The following is an 18,937-nucleotide window of genomic DNA, read 5'->3' on the forward strand; positions in this document are numbered from 1 at the left end:
AGATGACATGAGAACCATTATCCGAGATTGACTTTTTCTGTTTGTCACATACAGGGATATATTTTCGAACAAACGCTTTTACAGCAGCTGTGGCCGTTGCGCGTCCTAATGGGACTAATTCCACGAACTTCGAAAGTACTTCAGCTATTATAAGCAGGTGAATATGGCTGGAAGTTAGGGGGCCAAAGAAATCGACTGCCCTTATTCCTACGCACTATGGAACAATGTTACATAAGACGGATATGTTTACTACTGTCACAATTTTAGCCTTTCGGCAGTCCTTGCATGTTCTCAGTATCCTCCTAATCCTTCTCGCCATATTTGCAACAGTTACTATGTGTCGATGCATTTCGTGCCCCATGATGCATCAGACGCAGATGAACATGACAAATGAGCTTATTCACCCTGCTTTTGGGAGTGTACACTTTTCATTCCACATCTTCCCTTGCTGTTCGCTTAAACAAGACTCCATTTCTGATCAGGAACTGATGCCTTATGGGTGCGTGTTTGGCACTTTCCCATTGGTCGATGAGATTTTTAAGCACCTCATCCTGACGTTGTGTCTTTGGCAAATCATGTAACATTTCTTATAAATAATTATCAAAAGGCACTCGTTTCAGATACATAACTATAGCTTGTCGGCCTTCATTTATTATCCCTACCTAATCTCACTCCCTACAAATAATCGAGAGAGAGCATCAGCTACTACTTTCTCCTCTCCAGATAGTAACATGCTTGAAACTTATAGTATTCTAGCGCCAAAACCCACCAGATTAGCCGTCCATGAGTGAGATATGTGTCCAAACAAAATCTAGAGAGCACGGCGATCGATCCACATTGTCATTTGTTTTCTTAGCAAACAGTGATGTAGTGCTCTATGACGAGTGCTCTACAGTTTCGCTCATATTTAGTGAGCACTCTTTTGGCAAACACTATAAGTCCTGCTGATAGTTTTCCCATCCCATTCCTGTAGTTGGAACACATGGGCGCCAGTACCATAGGATAAGATATCTGAGGTCTGGTGAAATGGCAGTACCAGATCAGTATGGTACAGTATCAAAGCAAACCACTATTCCTGCTTGATACGTTCAATTTCCACTTAAGAATACCCATTCAAAGCCCAAACTGCTTTGGTGTCCGTTAATGTGAGCAGGCAAGGTGTGCTTAAGGCTTGTCTCTTCGCAAACCTACGATAAAATCCCACCCAGTCCATGAATGCAAGTAGCTGTTTGGCGATTTTTGGTGTGGGTAACTTTCCGATTCCTTCACATTTCGTCAGGTCTGGCAGGACGCCCGCTCAGTTGATGATGTGCCACATAAATTTCATTTCTTTCTTGACTGAACACTGACTTTCTCGGAATGCAAGTTAGATCACTATGTTTGTACAGGACTGAGTTATGTTCATGACAGCTCACCGCAGCGAATTTCTCTGATAACTCTGGACCCAAGACACGCCGCAGGGCACGCACAAAAGCAGATGTGCTCACGTTAAGTCCGAATAACAGTCTCGTTAATTGATAACTCAGTCTGCTATGCAGGAATGCGGTGTACTGATAACATCTGGCATGCAACCTAATCTGCCAATACCTTTCTATTAGATCGAAACTAGTCATAATTCTAACCCCGTGAAATTTTTGTAACAAATGTTTCATCATTTTAGATCCATCTCTCTCATCCACCAGTATCTTATTTAAAGTCCTGCAGCAGTTGAGTCCCATAGTGCTCAGAGCCATTTGAACCATTTGCTGCAGGTTCAGTTACTCTGTCAACTAACATACGCCCAATCTCCTCTACTGCTTTTGGCTAAAGGTATCAGGTACGCTCATGTAGAATATGGTCGGTGTCGAAGCACCAAAAACTTCTAAATAATGTCCTTAATTTCCCTGGAGAGCTGGAGGACACATCCCAGTAATTGTGCAGGATATTAGCAATCTCTCGTCTACCTCCTTCGCCAATATCTGCCACCCAAACAATTTTCACAGGTGTCTGCTTTCCGAGAAGTGTAAAAGCCTTTTATATACAAGTTCGGTTCTGTTGCCTATTTTTTAACGACGAATGTGTGTATTATTTGCGTATGTCCCATGGCGTTGATGAGATATCCAAACATAATAATCATACATCCTTGTCCTTGACCTTTTGCATACACGTCTGTAACAACTCGGTAAAAACCATTGTGTCGGATTTGTCCGTTAAATAACGTTTGTCTGTCTCAGGTTTGGCTTGCACCTTACTTAGAAAATCCAACCCCAGCAAAATGTCAGCATGGAGCTGTGGTATCCCTTGCACTGGATGCTATACGCGGTGACCATTAATACTAAACTCTATGCAAGCCTGCTTGCTAATTACGAAGTTTTCTTTCCAACTGCGTTTATCACTCGGACTCCTTACATCGGCAGCAGGACTCCTTACATTGGCAGCACTGACAACGTCCTGTTGCATAACTGCTTCTATGGTGCTTTCTGCAACCACAGAAATATCACAGCTAGAGAACAAAATCACTGGAAATTTTCTCTCCTTTATTATAATTTGTATCACCGGCTGATAGCTCTCCCGTGTATCGGTTGCTTGCTCTTGCACAAGACCCTCACGAATTTCCGTTCAAAATTCGATACCCCTAACCATTAAGGGCCGTATGATGTCCTTAGCTTCTGCGAGGCCCACCCGAGCGCAAAAACTGGTCTTCAAGCTAAAATATGATACAATCCCAGTGAGACTCCCATATAGAGGTAATACTGGGAGTTTCAGAGAGAGAGAATTTCACCCTGAAAGGCTCTCCGAGTTAATGGATTCTATTGTCTGTTACTGAGGAGACCATTGCTGTTGTCAGGAAGAGACTTATTGCGAAGAAGTTTGTGAATCTGCGCCAAACACAGCAGCGTGCAGAAGCGAGTTGTGCAACCTTCAAGATTTTGAGTACAGACCTTCGACGAGCAAGCGACTGTTTATGATAGCTAAAAAGAGAACTTTTTATTCCGATTATTCTGAAAGAAACCTCACCAGTACACAATCTGGCCCAGAAAACTTTCTTTAAGTAGCGTAAAGTTTCTCGGCTATACCAAAGGCCTCTAGTCTTAAATTATTTCTGAATGCTGTTGTCCTTGTTTCAATTCTGCAATATTTACTGCTTCTTCTTTGGTGAAATAATTTGGGAAGATTGTTTTCAGTCATCCTTAGTGGTGCTGTCGTCTGTAACACTATCATTTCCAACAGAGAGTGAATGTGCTAATTTTCTATTGCTACTCATCTATGTTACATACGATCACAACTTCTTTGCCTTTTCTGGTACACTTCCAGATAAGATTTCCTTGTGGAAATTATTAAAAGCATGTCGAAATGAAGTCCCCATTAAATTTCGAAATTCTGTGATCCGTATACAATCTTGGACATGGTGCGGTCTCATATTTAGTATGCTTACTCGCTGCTTCTGAAACAGTGTCCTAACATTTTTTTGTGCATCATCTCTTATTAATGTAACTGGTATAAAACTTTTGACTATTTCTTCGAATTTGAGCCACTCACGGTCGACGCTTAAGCAGTTATAATCAATGGAACACGCACTCTTTCTTAGAAAGAAGTAAAAGCAAAATTTTATATGCTCTTGGGGTTTTTTGGTGAATTTTTGATACTCCGATACTTAATCTTGTTACGGCGAAAATTTAGTCACTAATTCCTGCATCTGCTATGACGCTAACTATTTGCTCCAGATTGTTAGACGCTAAGAGGTGTAACACGTTGTGGCAAAAAAAAAAAAAAAAAAAAAAAAAAAAATGTTTCAAATGGCTCTGAGCACTATGTGACTCAACTTCTGAGATCATCAGTCCCCTAGAATTTAGGACTACTTTAACCTAACTAACCTAAGGACATCACACAACACCCAGCCATCCACATTATGGCAACCGCTTGCATTTCGTATGGGCTCCAGAGCTAATTGTAAATAATCGTCGACTACACTCCGCTACGAGTAAGGAATGTATTCTCAATGTGGTAACGACCGTGATTAACATTTGACTTACCCGTATGCGACATGCGACGAGCGCAAAAAGCATGGAAAGTGGTGCTCAAGTACTTTTCTTTGTAGTAGTTTAATCCTTATGCTCTAAACAGTTGAGTCGTCACTCGTTAGGTATGACACGGTCGATTTTATAGCTGCATATGACGTCACTGTTCTGTTTGTAAGTATCACAAGAATTGTTAAAGTCTATGGGCATAACAAATGCACCTCAAAAAGCAGCTCATTTACTCAGTTGGTCGCAGCATACATGAGCTCGAGTCTTCGAAAGAACTCTGTCTTCCACACAATAAATTCAACTTATAAAAGTAATTGGATTAGCTGACTAAGTCACACTGGAAGTATGTACTTAAGAACACAGCTACCGACTATTTCTAGACATAAAATTTTACGACTTGTTTAATCGCTCCGTCCTGATTGGCTTGGCCGCTGTAAAAAGCTCGTGTCGTCGCAGACAGCGACTCCGACATCGACCCTGCGGCCCCGAGTCACGTGTTCACGTCTAGAGGTAGGCAACACAGAGTTTCGTTGTCTTTTTGAATGACACAGATGAAAGAAGGCACTTAACTTCTCAAGTTTTCCCAGCGTGAATGGTTGATGGTATAGTTCCCGGTGTTGAGTCATGCCCATTTTTCAATTGCTGACCTAGTCTTCAGCTGGTTCTCTCTCCCAAGTCTATCTCTTTCCTCGGTGGCGACAATATGGACAAAACAACGCAAATGGGAAGCGTAGCCCCTTATTACTTACTGTAGGGAAAACAAATGAAACATTTTGGGACAGAGACTAAGTGTATGTTTATATCGACATGTGAATAATAGGTTTGTGGTTTGAAATAATTACACTCCATCCGTCGTAACACAAAATATACGAAGGAATTTGGAAAACCAAAGCAGTGAACTTTGTTTCAAGTGTTGCTTAAGAAGAGAGGAGATGAATCGTTGGACCAAGGGATGTACAGAAAATCTACTAAAGAGTACCTATACTAAAGAGTGCAGCTCTTAAGTGTATCTTCTCTATCTCATATGTTACTTCAAACGATACCAGAATGATTAGAAATACTCAAGAATCACTCCTACAAGTAGTTTGTGAGCCACTTCTTTCGTAGATGAATTACATATCATTAAGATTCTTCCATTGCAGCCTGGCATATATTTATTGTAAATTTAGTTTTAAGGGGTCATTCCACTTTAAATTGCTGCTGGTCATTTTAGGGTTGTTACTCTTGATTCTGATTACAGGATTTTAGTTGTAGCTTTTGGGTTGGTTGGTTGTGGTTGGTCTGGGGGAGGGGACCGAACAGTGGGATCTTCGATCCCAACGGATTAGGGACGGATGGGGAAGGAAGTCGGCCGTGCCCTTTCAGAGGAACCGTCCCGCCATTAGCCAGGAGCGATTTAGGGAAATCATGGAAAACCTAAACCAGGATGGCCGGACGCGGTTTTGAATCGTCATTCACCCGAATGCAAGTCCAGTGTGCAAACCACTTCGCCACGTCGCTTGGTAGTTTGATTCGTAAAGTGCTGGGAAAGTTTATTTAACATGCATCATTCCTGAACCCTGTTTTCACATCCTTCGCGAGTTTTACTTTTAGACCTCAACTTGCAACATCCAAAATTCTCTTTTTGTGGCTACGGATCGTGAAAGTTTTGCTCTTTTACGTCGGCTAGATATGCTACCAACACTAAAAGTGTCAATTAACCAATAAAAATAATGCATCAAGGTGACAAACAGAAATAGCACTGATTCTTTGTATTGAGCTGTATTGTAAGATACAATACGACCGCTTTTATCCACAGTCAGAAATGAAGAAAGTACCCTGTAGCTTGTGTCATGCGCGAATTATTGTCTCAGAAGTGAGAATGTGCCGGCCGCTGTGACCGAGCGGTTCTAGGCGCTTCAGTCCGGAACCGCGCTGCAGCTACGGTCGCAGGTTCGAATCCTGCCCCGGGCATCGATGTGTGCGATGTCCTTAGGTTAGTTAGGTTTAAGTAGTTCTAAGTCTAGGGGACTGATGACACCAGATGTTAAGTCCCATAGCGCTTAGAGCCATTTGAACCATTTTGAAGTGAGGATATGGAACAGACAACAGCTCCAACGAGTAAACTAATCAACATCAATATGGAAAACAACCACGGCGAAAAGAAGGAAAAAGGTCCTAGAAGAACAAAAACGCGGCACTAACTGGTTGTGTTACATCGAAACCTGAAGGAATGAGCTAAATACGCTCTAAGAGGACTTCCAAATTCGTTTCTAGTCGTAGCCTACTGTTACTGTGTAGCACTAGGAGATCACCACCATATGCAATTACGGCGAACGACTCGGGTTTTTGCTGTAGGCTGTTCAAAAGTTATTCGAGACTGGTTTACCAATCTGCCCTGCAGCTTCTTTTTCGTCCCGCTAAGCTTTTGACAATGTTGACTGGAATACTCTCTTTCAAATTCTGAAGGTGGCAGGGGTAAAATACAGGGAGCGAAAGGCTATTTACAATTTGTACAGAAATCAGATGGCAGGTATAAGAGTCGAGGGACATGAAAGGGAAGCTGTGGTTGGGAAGGGAATGAGACAGGGTTGTAGCCTCTCCCCGATGCTATTCAATCTGTATATTGAGCAGCATTCGGAAGGACGACGGTTCAATCCCGTCTCCGGCCATCCTGATTTAGGTTTTCCGTGATTTCCCTAAATCGTTTCAGGCAAATGCCCGGATGGTTCCTTTGAAAGGGCACGGCCGATTTCCTTCCCAGTCCTTCCCTAACCCGAGCTTGCGCTCCGTCTCTAATGACCTCGTTGCCGACGGGACGTTAAACACTCACAACCACCACCAGTATATTGAGCAAGCAGTACAGGAAACAAAAGAAAAGTACAGAGTAGGTATTAAAATCCATGGAGAAGAAATAAAAACTTTGAGGTTCGCCGATGACATTGTAATTCTGTCAGAGACAGCAAAGGACTTGGAAGAGCAGTTGAACGGAATGGATAGTGTCTTGAAAGGAAGATATAAGATGAACATCAACAAAAACAAAACGAGGATAATGGAATGTACTCGAATTAAGTCGGGTGATGCTGTGGGAATTAGATTAGGAAATGAGACACTTACAGTAGTAAAGGAGTTTCGCTATTTGGGGAGCAAAATAACTAATGATGGTCGAAGTAGAGAGGATATAAAATGTAGACTGGCAATGGCAAGGATTGATTTAAGTGTCAGGAAGTACTTTCTGAAAGTATTTGTATGGAGTGTAGCCATGTATGGAAGTGAAACATGGACGATAAATAGTTCAGACAAGAAGAGAATAGAAGCTTTCGAAATTTGGTGCTGCAGAAGAATGCTGAAGATTAGATGGGTTGATCACGTAACTAATGATGAGGTATTGAGTAGAATTGGGGAGAAGAGGAGTTTGTGGCACAACTTGACTAGAAGAAGGGATCGGTTGGTAGGACATGTTCCGATGCATCACGCGATCACCAATTTAGTATAGGAGGGCAGCGTGGAGGGAGACCAAGAGATGAATACACCAAGCAGATTCAGAAGGATGTAGGTTTCAGTAGGTACTGGGAGATGAAGGATAGAGTAGCATGGAGAGCTGCATCAAACCAGTCTCGGGACTGAAGACCACAACAACAACAACAAGGACTAGCAGTGTAATCCACGTTCATGAGAGAATGGATTGCAATATCCATCAGGGGTTTCGCAGTTTAGTGGATAAAAAACGATTTTCCAGTATATGCGGACTTCTGCCGCAAGCGACGTGTTACTACTGCGTAACGAGATTCAATAAACCAAAGCCATAGCTCGACAGGCAAATCGCGCTTTGTTCAGATTGCTAGCAGTCGAAACCGGAAATCCTATTTCGTTTGCCGGCCGGCTACCAATTTTAATCTCCCAGTAACGGCTCCGAAACACACGCGTCCCTCACGAGTGAAAACTTCTGCATTCGATTCACTCGGCGGCCGGCCGCCCGCCAGGCTACGCACGCGGCGCAAAACACGCCTGCGCAACGTGGCCAGTGCGATCGGAGCAGGGCAGCGCCTCCCCGCCATACTCAGAAACAAACACGGGACGATGCGCTGTTGTTTGTAGACGCCGTCATTGCTGCCGGAGTGCCCTCCACTTTATTTTCGCCAGCGCCGTATTTTCCTGGCATCTCAATTTGTTTTGGCGACGGCTGATGGAATTATTTTCCAACCGGAGCGCCGGGGATTGTTTACCTAGAACGAAACAGACCTGGCAGGCGGCAAGTAAAGGTCGCTAAACATCGTAAATAATCCGACTACATTAACAACTGCCCGTCTTCCGCAGAGCGCGCCTTCAGGAAGGCGGTCTCGAATATTCAGCGATTCCCATCGAAAGGAACATAAGAGTTTAGCACCGCGTCGGTGACGGGATCATTACAGACGGAGTACACACTCGAACTGGTAAGAGGTGCAGGAGGAAATCTTTAATAGTCCGGTTTCAATTACTTGCCACCTGGCGTTTAAGGTCCAACGCAGCGGCGCTCCCCTACACTTAGAACTACTTAAACCTAACTAACCTAAGGACAGGACATCACACACGTCCATGCCCGAGACAGGATTCGAACCTGCGACCGTAGCAGCCGCGTGGTTCTGGACTGAAGGGCCTAGAACCGCTCGGCCACATCGGCCGCCGCACCAACAATTCTCTCTCCGCGGTAGTGGAAAACTGCTTTAAAAGCAACCCTCTACGAAAATCACGTAAAAATAATCTGATAGTTACATGGTACAGACTTCCACAGTATCTCTACGCATGTGGAACATTCCCGTCCGAAGAAAAACTTCAAACTTATATCTGGAACACCATTTCAGTGAAGAACTCGTATTTGTCGCTAATTACCAAAACATCCCTCTCGTCAACCGAATCTAAGTTGCATGCTGCTTTGAGTTTGATGTACGGGGAGATCAGAAGCAACCTGATAAGCTTTGCAGGGGAGGTTGTGCTGAAAAATAACTATCGAAAAAATATGATACGTTGCGCGGTTTACGAGTTATTTAGCACTGCAGTTAGCCAATCAAGTCCCTGCGCGCGCAAATTCGAGCACTTAGACGCGCTAAAATGCGATAAAGCCCAAAGTGAGTTACCACTTGTTCAAATGCAATGAGCAAAAGCTACATTTGCTCGGTCTGAGGAAACCAAACGAAGAATAAGTTTGACGATACTGTCTCTGGCAGGCAGCTTGACTTTGAGCACGCGACGTCCTGATTGGCTGCTACCTTGATCGCTAAGCAACTTGCGAAACGAGGTAACTATCGAATTTTTTTCTTAACAATTATTCCTCAATACAACCTCCTCTGTGAAACCCGTATTCTCTTTTCCGACGGCTTGTGATTATATATACACGGTGGTCCATTGATCGTGACCGCGCCAAATATCTCACGAAATAAGCGTCGAACGGAAAAACTACAAAGAACGAAACTTGTCTAGTTTGAAGGGGAAAACCAGATGGCGCTATGGTTGGCCCGCTAGATGGCGCTGCCATAGGTCAAACGGATATCAACTGCGTTTTCTAAAATAGGAACCCCCATTTTTTATTACATTTTCTTGTAGTGCGTAAAGAAATATGAATGTTTTAGTTGGACCACGTTTTTCGCTTTGTGATAGATGGTGCTGTAATAGTCACAAACATATGACTCACAATTTTAAACGAACAGTTGATAACAGGTAGGTTTTTTTCAAGTAAAAGACAGAACGTAGGTATGTTTCAACATTTTATTTCGGTTGTTCCAACGTGATACAAGTACCTCTATGAACTTATCATTTCTGAGAACGCATGCTGTTACAGCGTGATTACCTGTAAATACCACATTAATCCAATAAATGCTCAAAATGATGTCCGTCAACCTCAATACATTTGGCAATACGTGTAACGACATTCCTCTCAACTGTGAATAGTTCGCCTTCCGCAATGTTCGCACATGCATTGACAATGCGCTGACGCATGTTGTCAGGCGTTGTCGGTGGATCCCGATGGCAAATATCCTTCAGCTTTCCCCACAGAAAGAAACCCGGGGACGTCAGATCCGGTGAACGTGTGGGCCATGGTATGGTACTTCGACGACTAAACCACCTGTCATTAAATATGCTGTTCAATACCGCTTCAACCGCACGCGAGCTATGTGCCGGACATCCATCATGTTGGAAGTACATCACCATTCTGTCATGCAGTGAAACATCTTGTAGTAACATCGGTAGAACATTACGTAGGGAATCAGCATACATTGCACCAGAATGAGATTTTCACTCTGCAGCGGAGTGTGCGCTGATATGAAACTTCCTGGCAGATTAAAACTGTGTGCCCGACCGAGACTCGAACTCGGGACCTTTGCCTTTCGCGGGCAAGTGCTCTACCAACTGAGCTACCGAAGCACGACTCACGTCCGGTACTCAGAGCTTTACTTCTGCCAGTATCCGTCTCCTACCTTCCAAACTTTACAGAAGCTCTTCTGCGAAACTTGCAGAAGTAAAGCTGTGAGTACCGGACGTGAGTCGTGCTTCGGTAGCTCAGTTGGTAGAGCACTTGCCCGCGAAAGGCAAAGGTCCCGAGTTCGAGTCTCGGTCGGGCACACAGTTTTAATCTGCCAGGGAGTTTCATATCAGCGCACACTCCGCTGCAGAGTGAAAATCTCATTCTGGAAACATCCCCCAGGCTGTGGCTAAGCCATGTCTCCGCAATATCCTTTCTTTCAGGAGTGCTAGTTCTGCAAGTTTCGCAGAAGAGCTTCTGTAAAGTTTGGAAGGTAGGAGACGGATACTGGCAGAAGTAAAGCTGTGAGTACCGGACGTGAGTCGTGCTTCGGTAGCTCAGTTGGTAGAGCACTTGCCCGCGAAAGGCAAAGGTCCCGAGTTCGAGTCTCGGTCGGGCACACAGTTTTAATCTGCCAGGAAGTTTCATATCAGCGCACACTCCGCTGCAGAGTGAAAATCTCATTCTGGAAACATCCCCCAGGCTGTGGCTAAGCCATGTCTCCGCAATATCCTTTCTTTCAGGAGTGCTAGTTCTGCAAGTTTCGCAGAAGAGCTTCTGTAAAGTTTGGAAGGTAGGAGACGGATACTGGCAGAAGTAAAGCTGTGAGTACCGGACGTGAGTCGTGCTTCGGTAGCTCAGTTGGTAGAGCACTTGCCCGCGAAAGGCAAAGGTCCCGAGTTCGAGTCTCGGTCGGGCACACAGTTTTAATCTGCCAGGAAGTTTCATATCAGCGCACACTCCGCTGCAGAGTGAAAATCTCATTCTGGAAACATCCCCCAGGCTGTGGCTAAGCCATGTCTCCGCAATATCCTTTCTTTCAGGAGTGCTAGTTCTGCAAGTTTCGCAGAAGAGCTTCTGTAAAGTTTGGAAGGTAGGAGACGGATACTGGCAGAAGTAAAGCTGTGAGTACCGGACGTGAGTCGTGCTTCGGTAGCTCAGTTGGTAGAGCACTTGCCCGCGAAAGGCAAAGGTCCCGAGTTCGAGTCTCGGTCGGGCACACAGTTTTAATCTGCCAGGAAGTTTCATATCAGCGCACACTCCGCTGCAGAGTGAAAATCTCATTCTGGAAACATCCCCCAGGCTGTGGCTAAGCCATGTCTCCGCAATATCCTTTCTTTCAGGAGTGCTAGTTCTGCAAGTTTCGCAGAAGAGCTTCTGTAATGTTTGGAAGGTAGGAGACGGATACTGGCAGAAGTAAAGCTGTGAGTACCGGACGTGAGTCGTGCTTCGGTAGCTCAGTTGGTAGAGCACTTGCCCGCGAAAGGCAAAGGTCCCGAGTTCGAGTCTCGGTCGGGCACACAGTTTTAATCTGCCAGGAAGTTTCATATCAGCGCACACTCCGCTGCAGAGTGAAAATCTCATTCTGGAAACATCCCCCAGGCTGTGGCTAAGCCATGTCTCCGCAATATCCTTTCTTTCAGGAGTGCTAGTTCTGCAAGTTTCGCAGAAGAGCTTCTGTAAAGTTTGGAAGGTAGGAGACGGATACTGGCAGAAGTAAAGCTGTGAGTACCGGACGTGAGTCGTGCTTCGGTAGCTCAGTTGGTAGAGCACTTGCCCGCGAAAGGCAAAGGTCCCGAGTTCGAGTCTCGGTCGGGCACACAGTTTTAATCTGCCAGGAAGTTTCATACATTGCACCATTTAGATTGCCATCGATAAAATGGGGGCCAATTATCCTTCCTCCCATAATGCCGCACCATACATTAACCCCCCAAGGTCGCTGATGTTCCACTTGTCACAGCCATTGTGGATTTTCCGTTGCCCAATAGTGCATATTATGCCGGTTTACGTTACCGCTGTTGGTGAATGACGCTTCGTCGCTAAACAGAACGCGTGCAAAAAATCTGTCATCGTCCCGTAATTTCTCTTGTGTCCAGTGGCAGAACTGTACACGACGTTCAAAGTCGTCGCCATGCAATTCCTGGTGTATAGAAATATGGTACGGGTGCATCCTCAACACCGACGTTTTTGAGATTCCCGATTCTCGCGCAATTTTTCTGCTACTGATGTGCGGATTAGCCGCGACAGCAGCTAAAACACCTACTTGGACATCATCATTTGTTGCAGGTCGCGGTTGACGTTTCACATGTGGCTGAACACTTCCTGTTTCATTAAGTAACGTAACTATCCGGCGAACGATCCGGACACTTGGGTGATGTCGTCCAGGATCCCGAGCAGCATACATAGCACACGACCGTTGGGCATTTTGATCACAATAGCCATACATCAACACGATATCGACCTTTTCCGAATTGGTAAACGGTCCTTTCTAACACGGGTAATGTATCACGAAGCAAATACCGTCCGCACTGGCGGAATGTTACATGATACCACGTACTTGTACATTTGTGATTATTACACATCCATCTATTACAAAGCGAAAAAGTGGTCCAACTAAAACATTCATATTTCTTTACGTACTACATGAATATGTAATAAAAATGCGCAGCGGAATCACAATTGTACCTAGCAATTCCGATGGGGCTAAGTAAGAAATTCGCCAGTTGTATGCAGATTTATGTGACTGTGAACTACGGACATTCAAAAAGAAAGAGGAAAAATAATTGGTTAGTTCGGTTGTGGAGAAAAATGATAAAAGAGAATCATACTGACAGAATGGGGCTGAAGAGTACTTCGAAACACAGGAGAGTAAAGAAAACAAGCGGAAATAATAAACGTGAGGCAAACATCTTGGTTAGGACACGTACAGCGGAGAAATTACCTGCAACAAAGAGTCATCGAAGGAAAGATTGTTACGGGACGGAGAAAAAAAGGCTTGAAATGTTGGATGACATTAAAAATGGAGGAAGTTAGCAGACTCAGGAAAAGTACGGCAAAGGAAAAGTGGAGAGCTTCCGGTTGATACCGCCTTTAACATTTATCAAATAAGAAACAAAGAAATGAAGAAAATCCGTCATGTCCATTTTACATGCACCATGCCGGTGTTTACTCTAAGCGATTGAAAGAAACCGCGGAATATGGATTGAAGGTGATTTTAAATTTGCTTCTCCAAGATATGAGCACAATGTCCTACCAATGTGAAAATCCGTTCGGTCGAAAGGTCGTACAACCTCTTCCTGCCAGAAACGCAACGTTCGTGGGTTTGTGGTGAGTTGAGGAAATATTTATCAGACATACAAAAAGGTTTTTTTGGCCAAAATGTAAGATAAGGTACACAAATTTTAGAAATCTGCTTACTTTGGTAATGAATTCCCTCAACACACAGAGTGAGGTTAATCGCCAATACTTCCAGAATGTCTAAGGCTTTCAAAAAGAACTTTATAGCTAAATTGGAAAGTTTAAATTAAAAGAAATGATTACGCGGAATAATACGTTGCTTGCTCGTGAATTTTTCTCCAAAACGTTACTGTAATTATGCTCCAGTCTACATATTCTACGGGCATGGCCCCATTTGACTCTTTTCTGTTCTCGAAGGTAAAGGAAGTATTAAAAGAAGTTGTTTTACAAGCGTAGATGAGATTAACAGCGGATCGCTGACAGCCACATACTATCCTATACATCGAGCTCCATAAGTATTTGGGGAATTACAAAAACCGTTGGCGTAAGCGTTCGATATCTAATGAGGACTGTTTTGAAATGGATAACACCTATGTAGACCATTAAACAAGTTTCTTTTTTAAAAATCTAAAAGCAGCTATTTTTTGAACTCTGTTTATTTTTTGTAGGATATTGATAATGATTACTCTCGAAACCGGCTTAGCTACTATATAATTTTGTTAGGTTTAACTGGAATAAAGTTTCTAGTGAAAAGTAATGTGTTCACTGATTCTCCCAGTCAGTGACACGGCAAATGTGAACTACCTTTCCGTGTAACTATTCTTTCAAGCAGCTTGCCGAATTACAGATTCTTCGGCAAACATCATCAAAGTTCTTATTTTTTTCCCCTGAACTTCAACCCTAGAAATACTAACGCATTTTCAGTTATGTGCTCTTGCAACAGCGGAATACTTTCTGACCACCATAATTTTTTTTAAAAAAGAACAAATTTCGTTAATTATTGTTGCCTTTTATTAACATCGCACTTTTAAAGAGTGGCTGATGTGTAAGTAGGGTCCAGAACCTGAAAAAATTGAATATGAGATTCACTATGAAAAGTCACAGCTACTACTATGATTTAAGTGTTTGGAGTAAGTTTCTTTAATTTACGTCTATGGTCACAATCTTTTTTGCTTAACAGATTACCGGTTTCGGTCTTTAATGACCATAATCAGATCTGTTTCATAAAAACAAAGTCCTACTGTACTACAGTACTACTGTAGTACATTAGGAATTTGTTTTTATGAAACTACTACTGTAGTACATTAGGACTTTGTTTTTATGAAACAGATCTGATGATTGTCATAAGAAGACCGAAACCGGTAATCTGTTAAGCAAAACAGGTTGTGACCATAGACGTAAATTAAAGAAACTTATTACATGTACAGGTCACTGTGTTTTTTCGCGATGATGTCGCAGCTTGTGTTTGGATTAAGTTTCACTGAAAAATTAAAAACAATTATTGACAGTAGTAAAAGAAGCCATTAAAAACAATAAATATTTTTTCAAAATTTTTGTACATAAAGTACACAACTAATTCAAAATATTTTCAAAAAATGTGCATAAAGTGAATTCCTCTTCAAATTTCTGCTCGGTTCCCTTCCCTACTTGAGGTAGGTGGGCACTTTTGACGTCTGCCTTCCCTCTGCACGATTACACAGTGTCTGGGTGAGCCGCGACCGCCTAAGTGCAGTGCGTGACAAAGGCAGCGGGCGGGCCGTTGTCCGGTGCTCGGCCGCTGCCGCTGGCCGAGGCGCGGCGTCGCGACGCCGCAACACGCATCGATCCGCCGCTGCCGGCGGCGCCCGACGCCGGACGCCACAAAAGATTGCGGCGTCGGGCCGAGGCGTCGAGCGACGGCCGGCCTGCCAGCCCTACCGCGTCCGTCACCGGCCCAGCTCCGCACACAAAACACGCCGGCCGCTGTTTACTTCGCCGAGGCGTTAGCCGCCCGCTTCCTTTGTAACAATGCCCGGCAAACAGCCTCCCGAGTGACCGCCGACTTTCCGTTCCTTGCTCCGGCGTGAAACTAACGCGAAGAGAGACTATTTTAAGATAGCATAGGGTCCAGCTCGTCGAACAGGCATACCGTCATCAGACTGTGGCACTAACTCCTGCACGGAGGACAATTCTCCCTGATAGAGAGCAGCTGAAAGTTGAGTCACCAATCCAGTTGGACGCACAATTTGGTTTTACAGAGACTGTTCGTCGGTTTTGGTCCCTTATTCAGTTTGCATTTATCGCGATTCTCCCGCTCAGCGCCAAGTCCCAGGCAATTGGAAGGGGAAAAAAGAGCGCAAGTAACACTCGTCGTAAAAAACAGGGGCGTTTAGAACGGACCCCCAAAATTACAGACCAATGTTGTTGTTGTGTGCATAGTTCCGCGTAGTCAGCTCGTACACAACTTTCCCACTAGAGCGCGCCCCGCTAAGCACAACAGCGCAGGCGCAGCGCTCGTCAGTCTCCGCACTACGAGATGGCGCTGTCTTAGAGACGGACCAAATTCTGCTTCCGCCGACCCGCGTATTCATATGTAACGCAGCCAATGAGATTGCTGCTAATGTAGAACCTTTTCTCCTCGCGGATCACACTCGCGCAGTAATACCTGAACGCTCGAGGTATTATAACGAGTGTACAGACCGCCGATTAGTCAGTCTGCATTAGTCTGTAGTCAAGTTTCAGTCTGTGCCTAATAAGATTATCAGATTCCTGTACACAGCCATGAAGATAAATGAATACACAGTTTTTCAAGTATCAGAGATATGTGAGAATAAGATTAACGTACCAAGACCAAGGGAACTTCAGATTGTCAATTGTAAATAGCATCCAGAATCAAGTAAGGTTTATGATTGTTGTTATTTTAATAAATGTGTGTGAAAATTAATCAAGTTCTGTTTAAAGTTGGTCACCATCAATCTGCTACTCTAAGGGTGCAAGTGCAATTCTATCGTCTGACCTAACGGCAGAAGATGAACACGCCACGATAAGACCACGAGACATATTGCTGACACTCGCCTACTTCGTTAGAGCGACAAGTCAAATAATCTGATGGTGAGTGTACCGAAGGTCTTACAGTACGCACCAACGTCGATTTGCTGCAAAATTCTTGAGCACGTTCTTACTTCGAACATAGTTCAAATGGTTCAGACGGCTCTAAGCACTATGCGACTTTACTTCTGGGGTCATCAGTCCCCTAGAACTTAGAACTACTTCTACCTAACCAACCTAAGGGCATCACACACATCCATTCCCGAAGCAGGATTCGAACCTGCGATCGCAGCAGCAGCACGGTTCCGGACTGAAGCGCCTAGAACCACTCGCCCACATGCTTACCCTTTTCTCGCACGATATCTTGCGAAACCTTGGATGAATGGCAACATGCAGATTCCAGCCTGCCGGAGTGGCCGAGCGGTTCTAGGCGCTTCAGTCTGGTACCGCGCGACCGCTACGGTCTCAAGTTCAAATCCTGCTTCAGGCATGGATGTGTGTGATGTCCTTAGGTCAGTTAGGTTTAAATAGTTCTAAGTTCTAGCGGACTGATGACCTCAGCTGTTACGTCCCATAGTGAAAAAAAAAGCAGATTCCATATTCCTAGATTTCCCGAAAGCGTCCGACCAAGTACTCCACTGTTGACTGTTAACGAACACCCGAGCATACTGAATGGGTTCCCACATATGTGAGTGGCTAGAAGGCTTCTAAAGAAATAGAACCCAGTGTGTTGCTCTCTACGCTGAGCGTGCATCAGAGATAAAAATATCGCCAAAAGCTCCCGCAGGAAGTGTGATACCACCGCTCTTTTGATCTGTATACATAAATGATCTGGCACCTAGGATGAGCAGCAATCTGCGACCTTTTGCTGGCAACGCCGTAGTGTATAGAAAAATATCGTTGTTTAGGAGAGGATACAGGATGAATTAAACAGAATTTCTATTTGATGTGATGAATGGCAGTTTCGTCTAAATGTAGAAAATAGTGAGGTAATACAGGTGAGTTGGAAAAACAACCCTGTAATGGTCGAATAGAGTATTAGTGGTGTGCTGTTTGACACATTCATGCCTGTTAAATACTAGGCGCAACGTTAAAAAGCGACAGAAAATGGAACGAGCACGTAGGTTGTGTTGTAAGGAAGGGGAATGGTCGACTTCGGTTATTGGGAGGATTCTAGGAAAGCGCAGCTCATGTCGTATACGGATATAGTACATTCGTAGACTCCTCATCTAATGGTGGTTCTTGAAACTTCAAGTGCCTACTAGTTCACGTTTTTTAGGATTTCCTTGATGGTCTCCTATGAGTTAAAGAAACCTTTTACCATTCACACAACTCTTTTTTGTATTCGTTCATTGTCCACTGTTCTATTTCATATGCGTTTCGTTCCATAGAATATTCTAGGATGGCCGGCAGGGATTTTTGTAAGTAGTCTCCTTTGTAAATTGATTGTACGCTACTGGCCATTAAAATTGTTACATCAAGAATAAATGCAGATGATAAACGGGTATTCATTGGACAAATATATTATACTAGAACTGATATGTGATTACATTTTCACGCAATTTGGGCGCATAGATCCTGAGAAATCAGTACCCAGAACAACCACCTCTGGCCGTAATAACGTCCTTGATACGCCTGGGCATTGATCAAACAGAGCTTAGATGGCGTGTACAGGTACAGCTGCCCATGCAGCTTCAACACGATACCACAGTTCATCAAGAGTAGTGACTGGCGTATTGTGACGAGCCAGTTGCTCGGCCACCATTGACAAGACGTTTTCAATTGGTGAGAGATTTGGAGAATGTGCTGGCCAGGGAAGCAGTCGAACATTTTCTGAATCCAGAAAGGCCCCTACAGGACCTGCAACATGCAGTCGTGCATTATCCTGCTAAAATGTAGGGTTTTGCAGGGATCGAATGAAGGGTAGAGCCACGGGTCGTAACACATCTAAAATGTAACGTCCACAGTTCAAAGTGCCGTCAGTGCGAACAAGAGGTGACCAAGACGTGTAGCGAATGGCACCCCATACCATCACGCCGGGTGATACGCCAGTATGGCGATGACGAATACACGCTTCCAACGTGCGTCCACCGCGAGTCGCCAAACACGGATGCGACCATCACGATGCTGTAAACAAAACCTGGATTCATCCGAAAAAATGACGTTTTGCCATTACACCCAGGTTCGTCCTTGAGTACATCATCGCAGGCGCTCCTGTCTGTGATGCAGTTTCAAGGGTAACCGCAGCCATAGTCTCCGAGCTGATAGTCCATGCTGCTGCAAATGTCGTCTAACTGTTCGTGCAGATGGTTGTTGTCTTGCAAACGTCCCCATCTGTTGACTCAGGGAACGAGACGTGGCTGCACGATCCGTTACGGCCATGCGGATAAGACACCTGTCATCTCGACTG

General features: G+C 44.3%; 1 protein-coding gene and 7 non-coding genes across 14 annotated transcripts in view; 6 read left to right on the forward strand and 2 right to left on the reverse strand.

The window, feature by feature from the left end:
• Nucleotides 1–18,937, reverse strand: part of LOC126365733 (multiple PDZ domain protein) — a 2,074,088-nt gene that overhangs the window by 1,034,876 nt on the left and 1,020,275 nt on the right. The window lies entirely within an intron of this gene.
• On the reverse strand, nt 10,312–10,386 carry Trnas-cga (transfer RNA serine (anticodon CGA)). Its single transcript has one exon. It is a non-coding gene; the product is annotated as a tRNA-Ser (tRNA).
• Nucleotides 10,509–10,583, forward strand: Trnas-cga (transfer RNA serine (anticodon CGA)). The gene has a single exon. It is a non-coding gene; the product is annotated as a tRNA-Ser (tRNA).
• Trnas-cga (transfer RNA serine (anticodon CGA)) lies at nt 10,809–10,883 on the forward strand. Its single transcript has one exon. It is a non-coding gene; the product is annotated as a tRNA-Ser (tRNA).
• Trnas-cga (transfer RNA serine (anticodon CGA)) lies at nt 11,109–11,183 on the forward strand. Its single transcript has one exon. It is a non-coding gene; the product is annotated as a tRNA-Ser (tRNA).
• Nucleotides 11,409–11,483, forward strand: Trnas-cga (transfer RNA serine (anticodon CGA)). Its single transcript has one exon. It is a non-coding gene; the product is annotated as a tRNA-Ser (tRNA).
• On the forward strand, nt 11,709–11,783 carry Trnas-cga (transfer RNA serine (anticodon CGA)). The gene has a single exon. It is a non-coding gene; the product is annotated as a tRNA-Ser (tRNA).
• On the forward strand, nt 12,009–12,083 carry Trnas-cga (transfer RNA serine (anticodon CGA)). The gene has a single exon. It is a non-coding gene; the product is annotated as a tRNA-Ser (tRNA).

Source organism: Schistocerca gregaria, chromosome 4 (genome assembly GCF_023897955.1).
Source record: "Schistocerca gregaria isolate iqSchGreg1 chromosome 4, iqSchGreg1.2, whole genome shotgun sequence".
NCBI classification, from domain to species: domain Eukaryota; kingdom Metazoa; phylum Arthropoda; class Insecta; order Orthoptera; family Acrididae; genus Schistocerca; species Schistocerca gregaria.